The sequence below is a fragment of the Pseudonaja textilis genome, chromosome 4 (genome assembly GCF_049901715.1).
Source record: "Pseudonaja textilis isolate UNSWEBS1 chromosome 4, rPseTex1.2, whole genome shotgun sequence".
NCBI classification, from domain to species: Eukaryota; Metazoa; Chordata; class Lepidosauria; order Squamata; family Elapidae; genus Pseudonaja; species Pseudonaja textilis.
The window spans coordinates 23252028-23263926 of NC_141993.1; the positions used below are offsets into that span (position 1 = coordinate 23252028).

General features: G+C 39.2%; 1 protein-coding gene across 7 annotated transcripts in view; it reads right to left on the reverse strand.

Moving 5' to 3' along the window:
• The window catches only part of SGMS1 (sphingomyelin synthase 1), a 73734-nt gene extending 62567 nt beyond the window's left edge, over positions 1-11167 (reverse strand). For 2 of the 7 annotated variants that reach the window (XM_026719908.2, XM_087932362.1), the window contains exon 1: positions 10879-11104. The gene's annotated coding sequence lies outside the window, so the exon portion shown is untranslated. Of the gene's footprint in view, positions 1-10761 lie in introns of all 7 variants that reach the window. The other 5 variants (XM_087932366.1, XM_087932364.1, XM_087932361.1 and 2 more) reach the window with 5 other exon arrangements.
• Positions 11168-11899: the final 732 nt, after the last annotated feature.

Here is an 11899-nt window from a genome sequence, read left to right on the forward strand (position 1 = left end):
CACCATAGAGTCTCCACTAGCATGGCGTCCTTTTTCCTCTACCTGTCCTAACCGAAAGCCCTATCAATTGTGGAGCTGACTGGCGAAAAGGGAGCCGCAGCAGAGGGATGAAAGAGTCACATATGGCTCCAGAGCCGCGGGTTGCTGACCCCTGATCTGACCCAACTTTTCTATTTCAGCAAGATATTTCTTTATAAGAATATGCTAAGAGCAATCAAAACCAAGAATAGCTGCCAACACTTTTCATTTCCTGGGACAGAAATGTGTCACTCGCACTCAGTTGCATGTTCAGCATACTGAAAACACATTAATGAACTGATAAAAATATTCCTAGTATATTACAGTAGAAAAAATAAAGAACAAAAATTTAATTCACAGGGTTCTGGTCTCTGTGGTTACCAAGAGAAGAGAATGCATTCTATTGTTAGTACTTTACATAAGTGGAGAATTTGGCAAGATCTTTAAGTCTTGGAAGAAAAGCAGATCGAGATTCTTATTAAGCTTTTTGCAGATATGCTAAGCTAACATGCTTCTAAAAAGTATTTTATTTTTATTTTATGTTATGATTCAGAAAGATTACTTTTTACCTTATTAGTCAATGTCAGTATTAGGAATATTGACTGGAATAATTACATTAAAAATCAATAACATAATAAACGGCTGCTGAGAAGGATGAAAATAACTGGCACATTTCTTTGAATTAGCAAACTCTTAGCCAGGACAGTATAAATATTACTGAAAGTATTAAATAACTAAATACCAAAATAATGTATTTTAATTGCCAATATAACACATTTCTCATCTAGATACAATCAGCAAAGAATAAGCAAGTATCAGTCACATCAGACTTTCAAAATAATGATGAAGATAAACATTCTTAGTTTTCAAATATAAAGCATGTTATATTTAAAGCATGTTATCCTTCCCAAATAATTTTGATGATACAAGCATAAAACTATTATTTTTTTCTTTCCATTTCTCCGTATATGAATTATTACCACACTCCCAGATTTTACACTGCCACTGATAAAAGAACTGATTAGTTCTCGTATTAGCGCCTGCGTAATACTTGAAGTAATAGCAATATTCCGAAATAACAACTTAATAATTTTTGCGCAAGATCATTTTATAAATATTTATTTGTATCCCGCCCTTATTACTTTTGCAAATAATTCAAAGTGGCGAACACATCCAGCACAACTTTCTATTCTTATTTTCTCCACAACAATTACCCTGTGAGGTGAGTTGGGCTGAGAAAGTGTGACTGGCCTAAAGGTCATTTAGCTGGGTTTTCATGGCTAAGGCAGGACTAGAATTCTCCAGCTTTTTAGCCTGGTGCCTTATCCACTAGACCAAACTGGCTCTAAAATATGTGCTATAAACAAGTTGCTCCACAGTTCAGAGACACTAAACAGTCAAGAAGCCTGCAAAACCTTCTATGCATGATTTGAACTGTGAAGGCCTGGAATTCATTTTCTCTCCCTCTCTCTCTCTCTTACACACACACACACACACACACACAATCACAGAGAGAGTGAATGAGGGCAAAATAATTAATTCTTCTTCTTTTACAATGGAAACAATGGAAAGTTGGGAGGGGAGGAAACCTCCTATGAAATATATTCGGGGGCTGTACTTAGAATGCACTGTATAATTATTACATTTGTCAATCTTAACAGTCCACAAATAAAAAGTTACATGTGGCCTTGTGCTTCAGATTGGATTTTTTTTAAACCATCAAGTCACTATCAATTTTTAATGACTATGCAAGTCCACCTTCTCAAGAAGGATCTGTCCTTTATGCAGAAACTGGAGCCATTTTGCAAATTCCTGCAGATTTTCTATCAAAAGTCAGTCCACGTGTCCATCAGACTTCCTCAGTTTCTCACATCTTACCCAGCTAGAACTATATCTTAGTTCTAATAACAAACTAGCACAACAAATGTCTGTCTTCCCGATGTAGCTACAGACTTTGCAAGTCTCCACCGTTCATAAACTCAATTTTAGTCCTCCACTTGCTAGGAAAGATGTTCGCAACACACAATCAAAAGTGATGCATTGCTCTCTCCTTCCTGTGCCTTGCCTTCTGGAAAAGATAGGTAAATGTCCTCCAGTGACACTCTGGTTCTTGGGAGGCTGCAGTCTCTATGGCTGCCAGACACAAGCACACTGCAGCTGAAAACAAAACAGAGCTGTAACTGTCAGGCTGACACAAAGAGAGCTTTTTCTAAGGCATCACTGAATTAACTTTGTAGGAAAATGATAACAACAATGATTATATTAATGAACAACGGGGATAGTGAAACAGGCATAATGTTGATGAACCATTATGAAGCAAATGTATATTTGGACTGAGTAACTTACAGATCTTGGCAGAAACGATTGGGGCTCCATACCCCAATTGAGTCAGAAAGCTGAAAGGGCTACTGATAACGAAACTGCTCACGTCAAAGGGTTACAGCTTTCTAAGTCAAGCCACGGGTCCCCTGCTCAGAAGTGACTGTGGCTTAAATAATAAAAAGGTATGGAGCACTTCTGTCCAAAGTGATCAATCTTATTATCTATGAGCTTGATACAAGTGCTTCACTACGAAACTATGTGATCAGGCTTAGTTTTGGGGGAGGAAAATAATGGGGGGGGGGGGAATTGTGCCTCTGCCTACCAGCATCCATTGGTATTCATCTCGTTAGTGTCCTGTCAGTGTGAGTTGAGGGCTGTTTGGAAACTGAAACAGTATTTGCTGTGTGAGCAAGGAGACAGCAAGGAGCCTGAGTGTGGCTTAGGTCAGCTGTTCTGTACTAAAGCTGGTTGCTGCTGTGAACCACAACTCTGCTTGTGTTTTGCATTTGAACCAGATTTCTTTTCAGGTGGGGAGGGGGAGTAGAACTCCTTAGCATCAGAGCATGTTAATAATAATATAGGAAATACGAATGCTCTGATGGTCATTTTGAAAAATCCTTTCTTAGCACCTAGAATCCAGAAGGAACATCCGTGCCAAATTTCAAGTTTGTAGGCTTTACAGTTCTGGAGATTTTGTGATGATGCGTGAGTGGTATTTCACTTTTATATAGATAGAAGAAGATGTGTGCCATTCCTTTTTCATTTAATCGTATGACAATGGCCTTTCTATCTAAATAAATATGTATTAGCAAGTATGAGAATTTTATTTTCTATTTTTCAAATACCAACGATTTTTCAGATTGCCCCCTTACAAAAATTTACACTTTTTTAGGTTGCAATCCTGTGTTCCCTTATTTCAGAGAAAGTACAACTAAACTGAGCACTACTTACTTCTGATAGACCTAAGACTCTAGGTAGTCCTTGACTTACAACCATAACCAAGCCCAAAATGTCTATTGCTTGGCGAGACAGTTGAGTGAATTTTCCCTCATTTTACAAACCTTTCTTGCCACAGTTGTTAAATTATCACCGCAGTTCTTAAGTTGTTAGTAAATCTGATTTCCCCATTGACTTTGCTTGTCAGAAAGTTGCACCATGTGATCCTTTAAGTCCAGGATTTGTCAAAAATATCAACCTAACTTCAAACACTAACTAAATGAATGGTTGTAAGTCACAGACTACCTGTAAATGTTGCCTTGGAAAGGCTTTTATCTTTTACAATCCAGCTTAAAAAATTAAATAGAATGTTCGCATAAATTTCATGAATCTATCAAATAGTACAATATTACATACTAAGTTACAAGATATGGGAAGCTCAGATCTGCAGGCCAAAATTGGGCTCTTATCCACTCTGCTAAACCTTAAGCAAAATCTACCTCTTATGCGGTAGCAAAACTACTATAACTTGAATATTTGCGCAAATGCTTGAAAGTGCTCTGATTTTCTAGTGCTTCCCTCCATTCCAAAGGGCACAGTACCTCAAAATGCTTCTGTCTGGGAGCCGAGTTAGAAATTATTAAATTAACATTATTGAAGGAATAAATTTGGGATTAAAAAAGAACTTTACAGATTAAACTTTTTATTATTGACCAGCTGATAACTCGGCATTGCCTGGGTATTTATTTATCCCAATCCTATAATTACTCTGAGAAGCACAAAGCCGAAGACACAAGCCTGAAGACTTCATCGAAACGTCGCCTAGATACTTCCAATTTTACGCGGGAGAAAACCCGAATAACCAAAGATCCATATACATACATACATACATACATACATACATACATACATATAGAGAGAGAAGATTGCTGTCATTGGTTCATTTTAATTCTAATTCTACTTTTTAAAAACCTTTTGTTTTTTTTATCTTTGGGAAAAAATATGAGAAATAGAATATATTTTGGGAGGAGATATTCTGAACCAAATTTAGTAGCAGGGACTTGTGCTATATTTAGAAATCTGTTTTACATTTTGATGTTAAGTTCTCTTGTAAGAGTAGATACAGTAATGTTGATAAGAAAGTAGCCCATGCATATTTGTGTTGCATTTTCAACTCCTCATTTTTCAACATTTGGTCTAGCTTTCCCAAATACTTGGAATTATCTCTTCTTTGTCACTAATAGTGTTAGGATTTAGGAGTGGCAGAAGAAATTAGTCACATTACACAGTGTGGCAAAATTAACAGTCACACAACCAATAGAGATAAAACTTAAGATTTGGATAGACATACTCCACACACACACACACACACACACACACACACACACATTTTTGTCTCAATGAAGGCAGCTGATATTTTCCTCCTTAACTCACATCACTTCAACCTGCTAAACAACAAATTAAAAGATTTAATACTAAAATAGCTTTGGGGAACAGAGCTTTCTTTCCACATACTAATTTTTCTATTAAGGTTGCCAGCATTTCTTCAATGAGCTCAAACTGAAGGCATATATTATAAGCATAATTATTCCACTTTGCTTTTAATATCTTGGAGGTAGCAGAGAAATAGTAAGCTATTAACTTGCAGAACAAGTTCTACATACTAACCAATCACGCAGAACCCGCTTGTCATAACATTTATGCAAAAATGTTGAGCAGAAAACAGGATCTACATTGTGACCCCTTCTTAGGGTGGATAACATAAGTGGATGGGAATCACAATGTCCCTCATGCCAGCGAGAAATCATATTTTTGATTCAGATTCATTGTTTCAAATACACCTGGAAGGTATCATTACTGGATATTCAGCTTTGTCTTTAGATAAAGACAAGAGAAGACAACATTAGTTCAAATCCTCCAAGTGCTTTAAAGTACAGCTCCTCGGTGTACTTTATTTCTGCTCTTTTTTTTTTTTTTTGATAACACCTTTCTGGAAATTCAGCTTCCAGTGAAAGATGAACAAAACTGAATGGTTGCCCATTAAGAAAAAAGTTAACATCTAACCAGATTTAACTCCTGGCCCGTATTTCTGATTTACATAACATTGTCAAAAATATCATAAAACATATGCAAAGTAATGCACTTAATGCACAGAAAAAAACCCAATTTCAATGTTTGGAATTTGTAGTGTATTTTTATGTGTTCTATTATATGAGTAGGTCTTTCCCCCAATTTGGCAGAATGAAAGAAACGTCTATATTATTATGAGTTTTTATTTGAAAGCAAAGGAAAGATAGTGCCAGGAGTCTGCCGAGTGTGCCAAGTCAATAGTAGAAGGTCAGCATGAATTACAGAAGCATTTTGTGGATATTTTAATACACCATTTTCAATCTGGAATGATACAATGATAGATGCTGTCTTCCAGAGGCCAAAACTGTAAACACAGAAGCCCGTTATAGATAGTTCATGTTATATACTCTGAATGAAATCTGAGAACTTTGAATAAAATTCAGGGCAATGCTTATACCCAGCATCAGTAGTAGCCTCTCTAATGGGCCTGTTCATACAATACTTTTAAAACTAGTTTATAGGTAGATTTGGTAATACTGACAGCGGTGTCACAATATGAATAGGCCATTACATGTATGCTACCTACCAGAAATTGTATCTTTTCCTTCAGAAAATACTTAATGCTAGCACTGATGGGAAGCCATATTGGTAAGTATTCACAAATGAGAATACATGAGAAACTCTGTGGGAAGGCACCATGATGTAAGAAATAGAGACCTACTTACTGCTCAGCCAGAAATTATATGTGATCAAATTATAACTTTATTATTTAAACTTTTGTGAAGGATACAATAAGACAGATGCAATGAACCTAATTTATTCAACATACGGTTTACTGTATTGTGTAAATCCAGCTGTTGTGATTTTCTCAGTAAACAAAACATATGTGAATTAATTTCATTAGATGGAGCTTGAGTCAATTGGAAAAGAAGAAGCAATCAAATTACAGGAAAAAAGAGAGGAATTAATACTGAGACCAACACTAATCTTGAAAGAAATATTCAAAAATGCAGAGCCTAACAGGAAATGTCTGGAAGACAACAGAACAATTTAACATTTAATTTCACCATATATTACCGAGGAATTTCCAGATTAATCCTATATATAAATAATTCAGTACTATAACAGGATCCTCATTCATGCTTAAATTTGATCAATCTCATATCTAAGCTCCACTGCAATCCAACAATATGAAATCAAGAGTGTCCATTTTATTTAAGTGGTAAAAGCAGGATCAAAAAAGGAATATATTCCATTTAAAATCTCATGGACATAAACTGTCAATTTTTTGTAGAAGGCATGCTGAATTAAATAGCAGGTGGACAAAAACACACTTTGCAGGACAGATAATATACAGAATAAGAGAAACAGGATTCCAGCCATTTCTTAATGCTACATGGAAAGTTGAAGACATAACATTTGAATGAAACTCAGGATGCTTCAACCAAATGGAATGTTCTTTGCAAAACCGACATTCAGAGAAGTCTGATGACATCAGTGGGTTTGGCAATCCTGTCTAGAATGGAAGTTCAGCCTGGGAGAGCATGCCATTTTGAGGAATCCTGTGCCCTGTTACCCCCTGAACTTTATTTCCATAACCAAATCCCAGATCACCCATGGATAGTGTTGAACTTCAATCACATTTCCTGTTATGCTATCCCTTTCTTTCATTTGCAGAAATTTTGCCTTAGTTCACCATGACCTCTGAAACATCAACCCCATAGGTAACAACGTACTGATTGTTTGTGGGGTAATGTAGATGAATCAGAGAACAGGCTACAATCCTTTACATATCTGGAAATTACAAGGAGTTCTCTTTTAAAAAATATAAACTATTCTGATGAAGTTCTCTGCTTGGACAAACTTATAATGTATTTTGATCACTACTTCCAATCATCATCTGCAACTAAAGATCACAATCTTTAACTGATTTGCTTTTATAAAGCCCCAGCTGGACAAGAAAAAGATCACAAGAAGACATTTTGTGCACACCAGAGTAAAAGCTAGCGTTCTTTGAGTGTTTAAGAACTTACCAAAATAATATTATGCTCCTTCCAAATATTGTTTGAAGACAATTTTTATTGTTGTTTTCAAGTAAATGGCAACAACCTTGGAGCAAAGCTTTGGTCAACTTGCAGAAATAACAGAAGACTCTTAAGTGACTCGTACATCTCATTTGCAAATTGCCTATGCACTATATTATGTACCAAGCAATCTTCTTCAGTTAGGTAGTTACTTATTTCCCACCTTCATTATTTGTATAAATAACTGAAGACAGTGAACATTCCTAATATTCCTTCTTCCTTCTATTTTCCACAACACAACAACCCTGTGAGGTAGGTGAGAGTGACTATCCAAAGTTACCAAGCCAGTTTTCATTCAACCCTAAAACCCACACTCTCCTGGTTTCTAGCTTGATGACTTAACCACTGCACCAAACTAACTCTAATTTATTAAATTAATTCATTAATTTCTTCTGTAAGCAGCCACTCATATTTGTTTATAAATCCTAATAAAGATGTACTGGCTGGTTTTATAAATAGGAAAAGGAACATCCATTTCAATCTGAACTTGAACATAAAGCCAGGTACAGCAGAAAAGATAGATAAGATTTGCATGAGGTTCAGAAACATGTGTCAAATTCTCAACATACTGCAATCATTCTAGTTGTTACCAAAGAGATTTAATTTTCAACATAATTGGCAAAGAGAAAATTGTACACATCTTTATAGTGTACCTAAGAAAGCTTATTTATACTTATATTTTTGCATGATTCTATAAGCATTTTCCATAATTCTACAAGGTCACTTTATATAAAACAAAAGTTTAGATGTCTATGCTTTAGGTAGTCATAAGTCAACTTTGATAGATATACCCATTTTTATATATCTGTTTGTCACAAATATATCTTTTTTCCATGAAATGCATGTACCTAAAAATACAATGGTTAAGGAAGGCTTAAATGACTATGACAGCAATCCCAATGACACACTGTAAACAGGATACAAACTTACCAACATATAAGAGTATCGTATATTAAACACAGGCATGTAATTTGAACAGCCAAATTAACTTAAATCCATGCTTGTACTTATTGACTATTATTATGTAATAATCAGTTAAACCAGTCTTTGAACTGGGCCTTTGTTCAAGTAGCTGCCAACCCAACAGGTGCGACCAGGTAAGGTGCCAATTTTGTTCTCATGATCAGAAAAAGCTGTCAGCCAGTCTGTGATGCTTAGAAACAAATCTAACTTACCCTACCTAGATTCAAACATCACAATTTGGCATGCTTGATTTGGCTTAGCATGATGCCTAAACCCAGCCACCGTTTCTAATTTATCACCTAATGGCTACAGCATAGCACACAATTCAACTACCAAATCAGATAAGTAACCCATCTATTTCAGCACCAGTGACTATCAGCAGTTCTCTAGAGCTCTGGGCAATATTAACCTTATCTTTAAAAGCAACCTCAGTTTTACTAGCTTGACTTCAGCCACATATGGTGCACTGAAGGACATTATTATCAACAGTTATTTACAAGTGTCACGATAAAGAACTTGTCCTTCAGATTTTATACTGTGTAAGTATATAATACTTAACATTTGTTAGCAACAGGAAGAGATGCCAAGAAATATTAAATGCAGGACTTTTCTATAAGGAAGTTATTCAGTTTCTAACCAGGTTTGTATCATACAGACATACTTTAATACTAGGTCCAAATTCCGATATATGCACAACATAATGTCACTAATATTATCCCACGTTATATTTTTAATTGCATAAATCTCAGCTCACAGCCAAACAGCAAAATTGACAGTGGAAATGCTACATCAGCGATCACAGCAAAGAGTTCCTGTCTTGCCCTGAAATAAACATTTATTGGTTTAGAACACTGATGCTTCAAAATGGTTGTATCTCACCTCCTACTTGACAACAAAGCTACGGGTAATATCTTTCAATGCACAAAGACAAGCAATTGGTTTACATAATGGACCAGCAAAGAATAAGGAAAAAAAAAACCCTGTTCTTCATTTGGCCTGCACATTTATTGTGTCAATTTTTGAAAAAAATATTGAAGTTTGTGCATTTATTTGAAATGCATCTTCAAACAAACTTGAAGGATTTCACTTGGTGGAAAACTGGTGATCAAAGCAGAACAGCTGTTAATATTGGGCAGAGAAAGATATCTGGCAATCCTCAAACAAGGTGGCATATGAAGAAGGGCCCTAAATATTCTCCTAGCCTTTTTGCCAACTGGACAACACTCTTTGTTATTCTTGGCATTACAATTAGTTCAAATTCGGCTCCACTGATAATGCAAAAGAGAGCCATAGCAAATTATTATGTCTCAGGCAAAAGCTGCTTACCTACAATTCGGCTTACCATAATCTCCTCCAGGACAGGGCAGATGGCTGAATTAGTGTCATGTTGCATAGGAAGTTTTGCTATTAGTATAGCTCTCAATTCATATATTATGCAGCGTACATATAACTGCAGGCATGCAGACATGCAGTTAAACCACTGGCTGAAACACCTTCCACCGCTAATGTAGGATGACAGTACATTATCCTTCCATCACACTTCTGTGGCTTTTCTTAGGCTGAAAATCTCACACGTGACATAAACAGTATTAAAATCCCAAGGAGATTTCCCTCCGTGCAAATCTGAAACAGCCCTTTTAGTAAGAACTCCCATCACTGGCATCCTACCATTTTAACCTGCCTCCTTTGGCCGTACCTACTACCCACATCGCAATTTCACACACGACCTCCTCCCACCTGGCCTCAGCCTCTCCCCCCTCTCCGCAACCAACCAACCAACCAACAAACACACAGCTTTCTATCAGCATCAAGGCGCGGGGAGCCAAGCGCAATTCTGCCCACCCTTCCGCGCCATCCACCCGCGGCTCCCTCCATCCTCAGCGGTGGGCATCCTGCAAAGAAGACCAAGCCAGCTCCAAGTCCCCCATCCTCTTTTCAAAAGATCTCCCTGTGTCCGGACGGGCGACCCCGAAGGCCAACCTTTTCCCGCGACTGCCCGGCTTGCTCTTCTCCCATCCTCCCCGCCCTGATCCTCCCTCTTCCAGACGAGCAGGCTCGCCAGCTCTCTTCTCTCTCTCCAGCCATTCCGCTCCCCGGCTCGACACTTCCCCACGGGATCACCTGCCCCCCCCTTTTTTTTTAAACATTACGACTCAGGATCGCGACGGTGCCCGGGCAGCGGCGGCGGCGGCGGCGGCGGGTGCCTTTAAGTTTCTTCCCAGCACTGTTCTTCCCGGCTGCGGGCAATTGTGTCCCCCCGCGCTCCCAGGCCTTCGGGGCTGCCTCTTTCCCGAGCAACTCCCGGCAAGCTCGCTCCAATCCCCGCCGCTGCTTCTTCGATTTATTTATTCCCACCTACCCACCCCACCGTCTCCAAGCTGGCCCTTCGCCCCGCGCGCTGCTTCTTCCCCGGCCGCCCGACCCACAGCTCCCACCCCGCCCGGGAAGGCGAGGGCGAGAAGAGAAAGGGGGCCGCTTTACTCACTCGGGGTCTGCAAAAAAAAAAAAAGGAGGGGACTCTCCGGGCGGGCAAGACGGGACCCACGTCAGGTCTCCTCTGAGCGGCGGCGGCGGCGAAGCTACTGCCTTGGCGGGGCGGCTGCTTTTTACCTACCCCGGGAGAAGAGCGCGGCAGCGGCAGCCGCGGAGTCCCGGACGTAGGAGGGAGGGTCTGTTGAGCAAGCAAAGCAGGCGAACGATGACTCCGCCACGTGACGGGCCCTGTCCGCTTGCGCAGCCGTCTTACGTCTCGGTGGCCCCGCCTGGCGAAGGGAGGGAGGGAGGGAGCGACTGTGCGGAAGGCGCGCGGGGGACGCCGAGCCTCTTCGGGAGTGGCGGGACGAGGGGGCGCGCTCCGGGAACGGCTCGCCTTTCAGAAGTTGTGGGGGCTTCCTCTCACTGGGAGCTTTGAAGAAGAGAACTGGACAGCCTTCTGTCAGAAATGGTACTATAGGGTCTGCTGCTTGAGCGGAGGGGGGGTTGGACTAGATGACCTACAAGACCCCTTCCAACTCTACTGTTTTTTATTATTTATTTATTTTATTTGTCAAGCGATTATAAGATAACAGGTGTAAGTATAAACATAGTTATGAATACATGGATACATATATAAGAAAAATAAAAGAAACAATAGGACAGGGACCTTGGTGCGCTTATGCACGCCCCCTACAGACCTCTTAGGAAACGGGTGAGGTCAATAGTAGACAGTCTAAGATTAAAGTTTTTGGGGTTGGGGAAGAAACCACAGAGTCAGGTAGAGTATTCCAGACATTGACCACTCTGTTGCTGAAGTTGTATTTCCTGCAATCAAGTTTGGTGCGGTTTACCTTGAGTTTATATCTAGTGTGTGCTCTTGTGTTGTTATGGTTGAAGCTGAAGTATTCATTGACAGGTAGGACATTGCAATGTATGATTTTATATACTATACTTAGATTGGACCGAAGGCGGTGTAGTTCTAGATTTTCTAGGTCTAGAATTTCGAGTCTGGTGGCATAAGGTATTCTGCA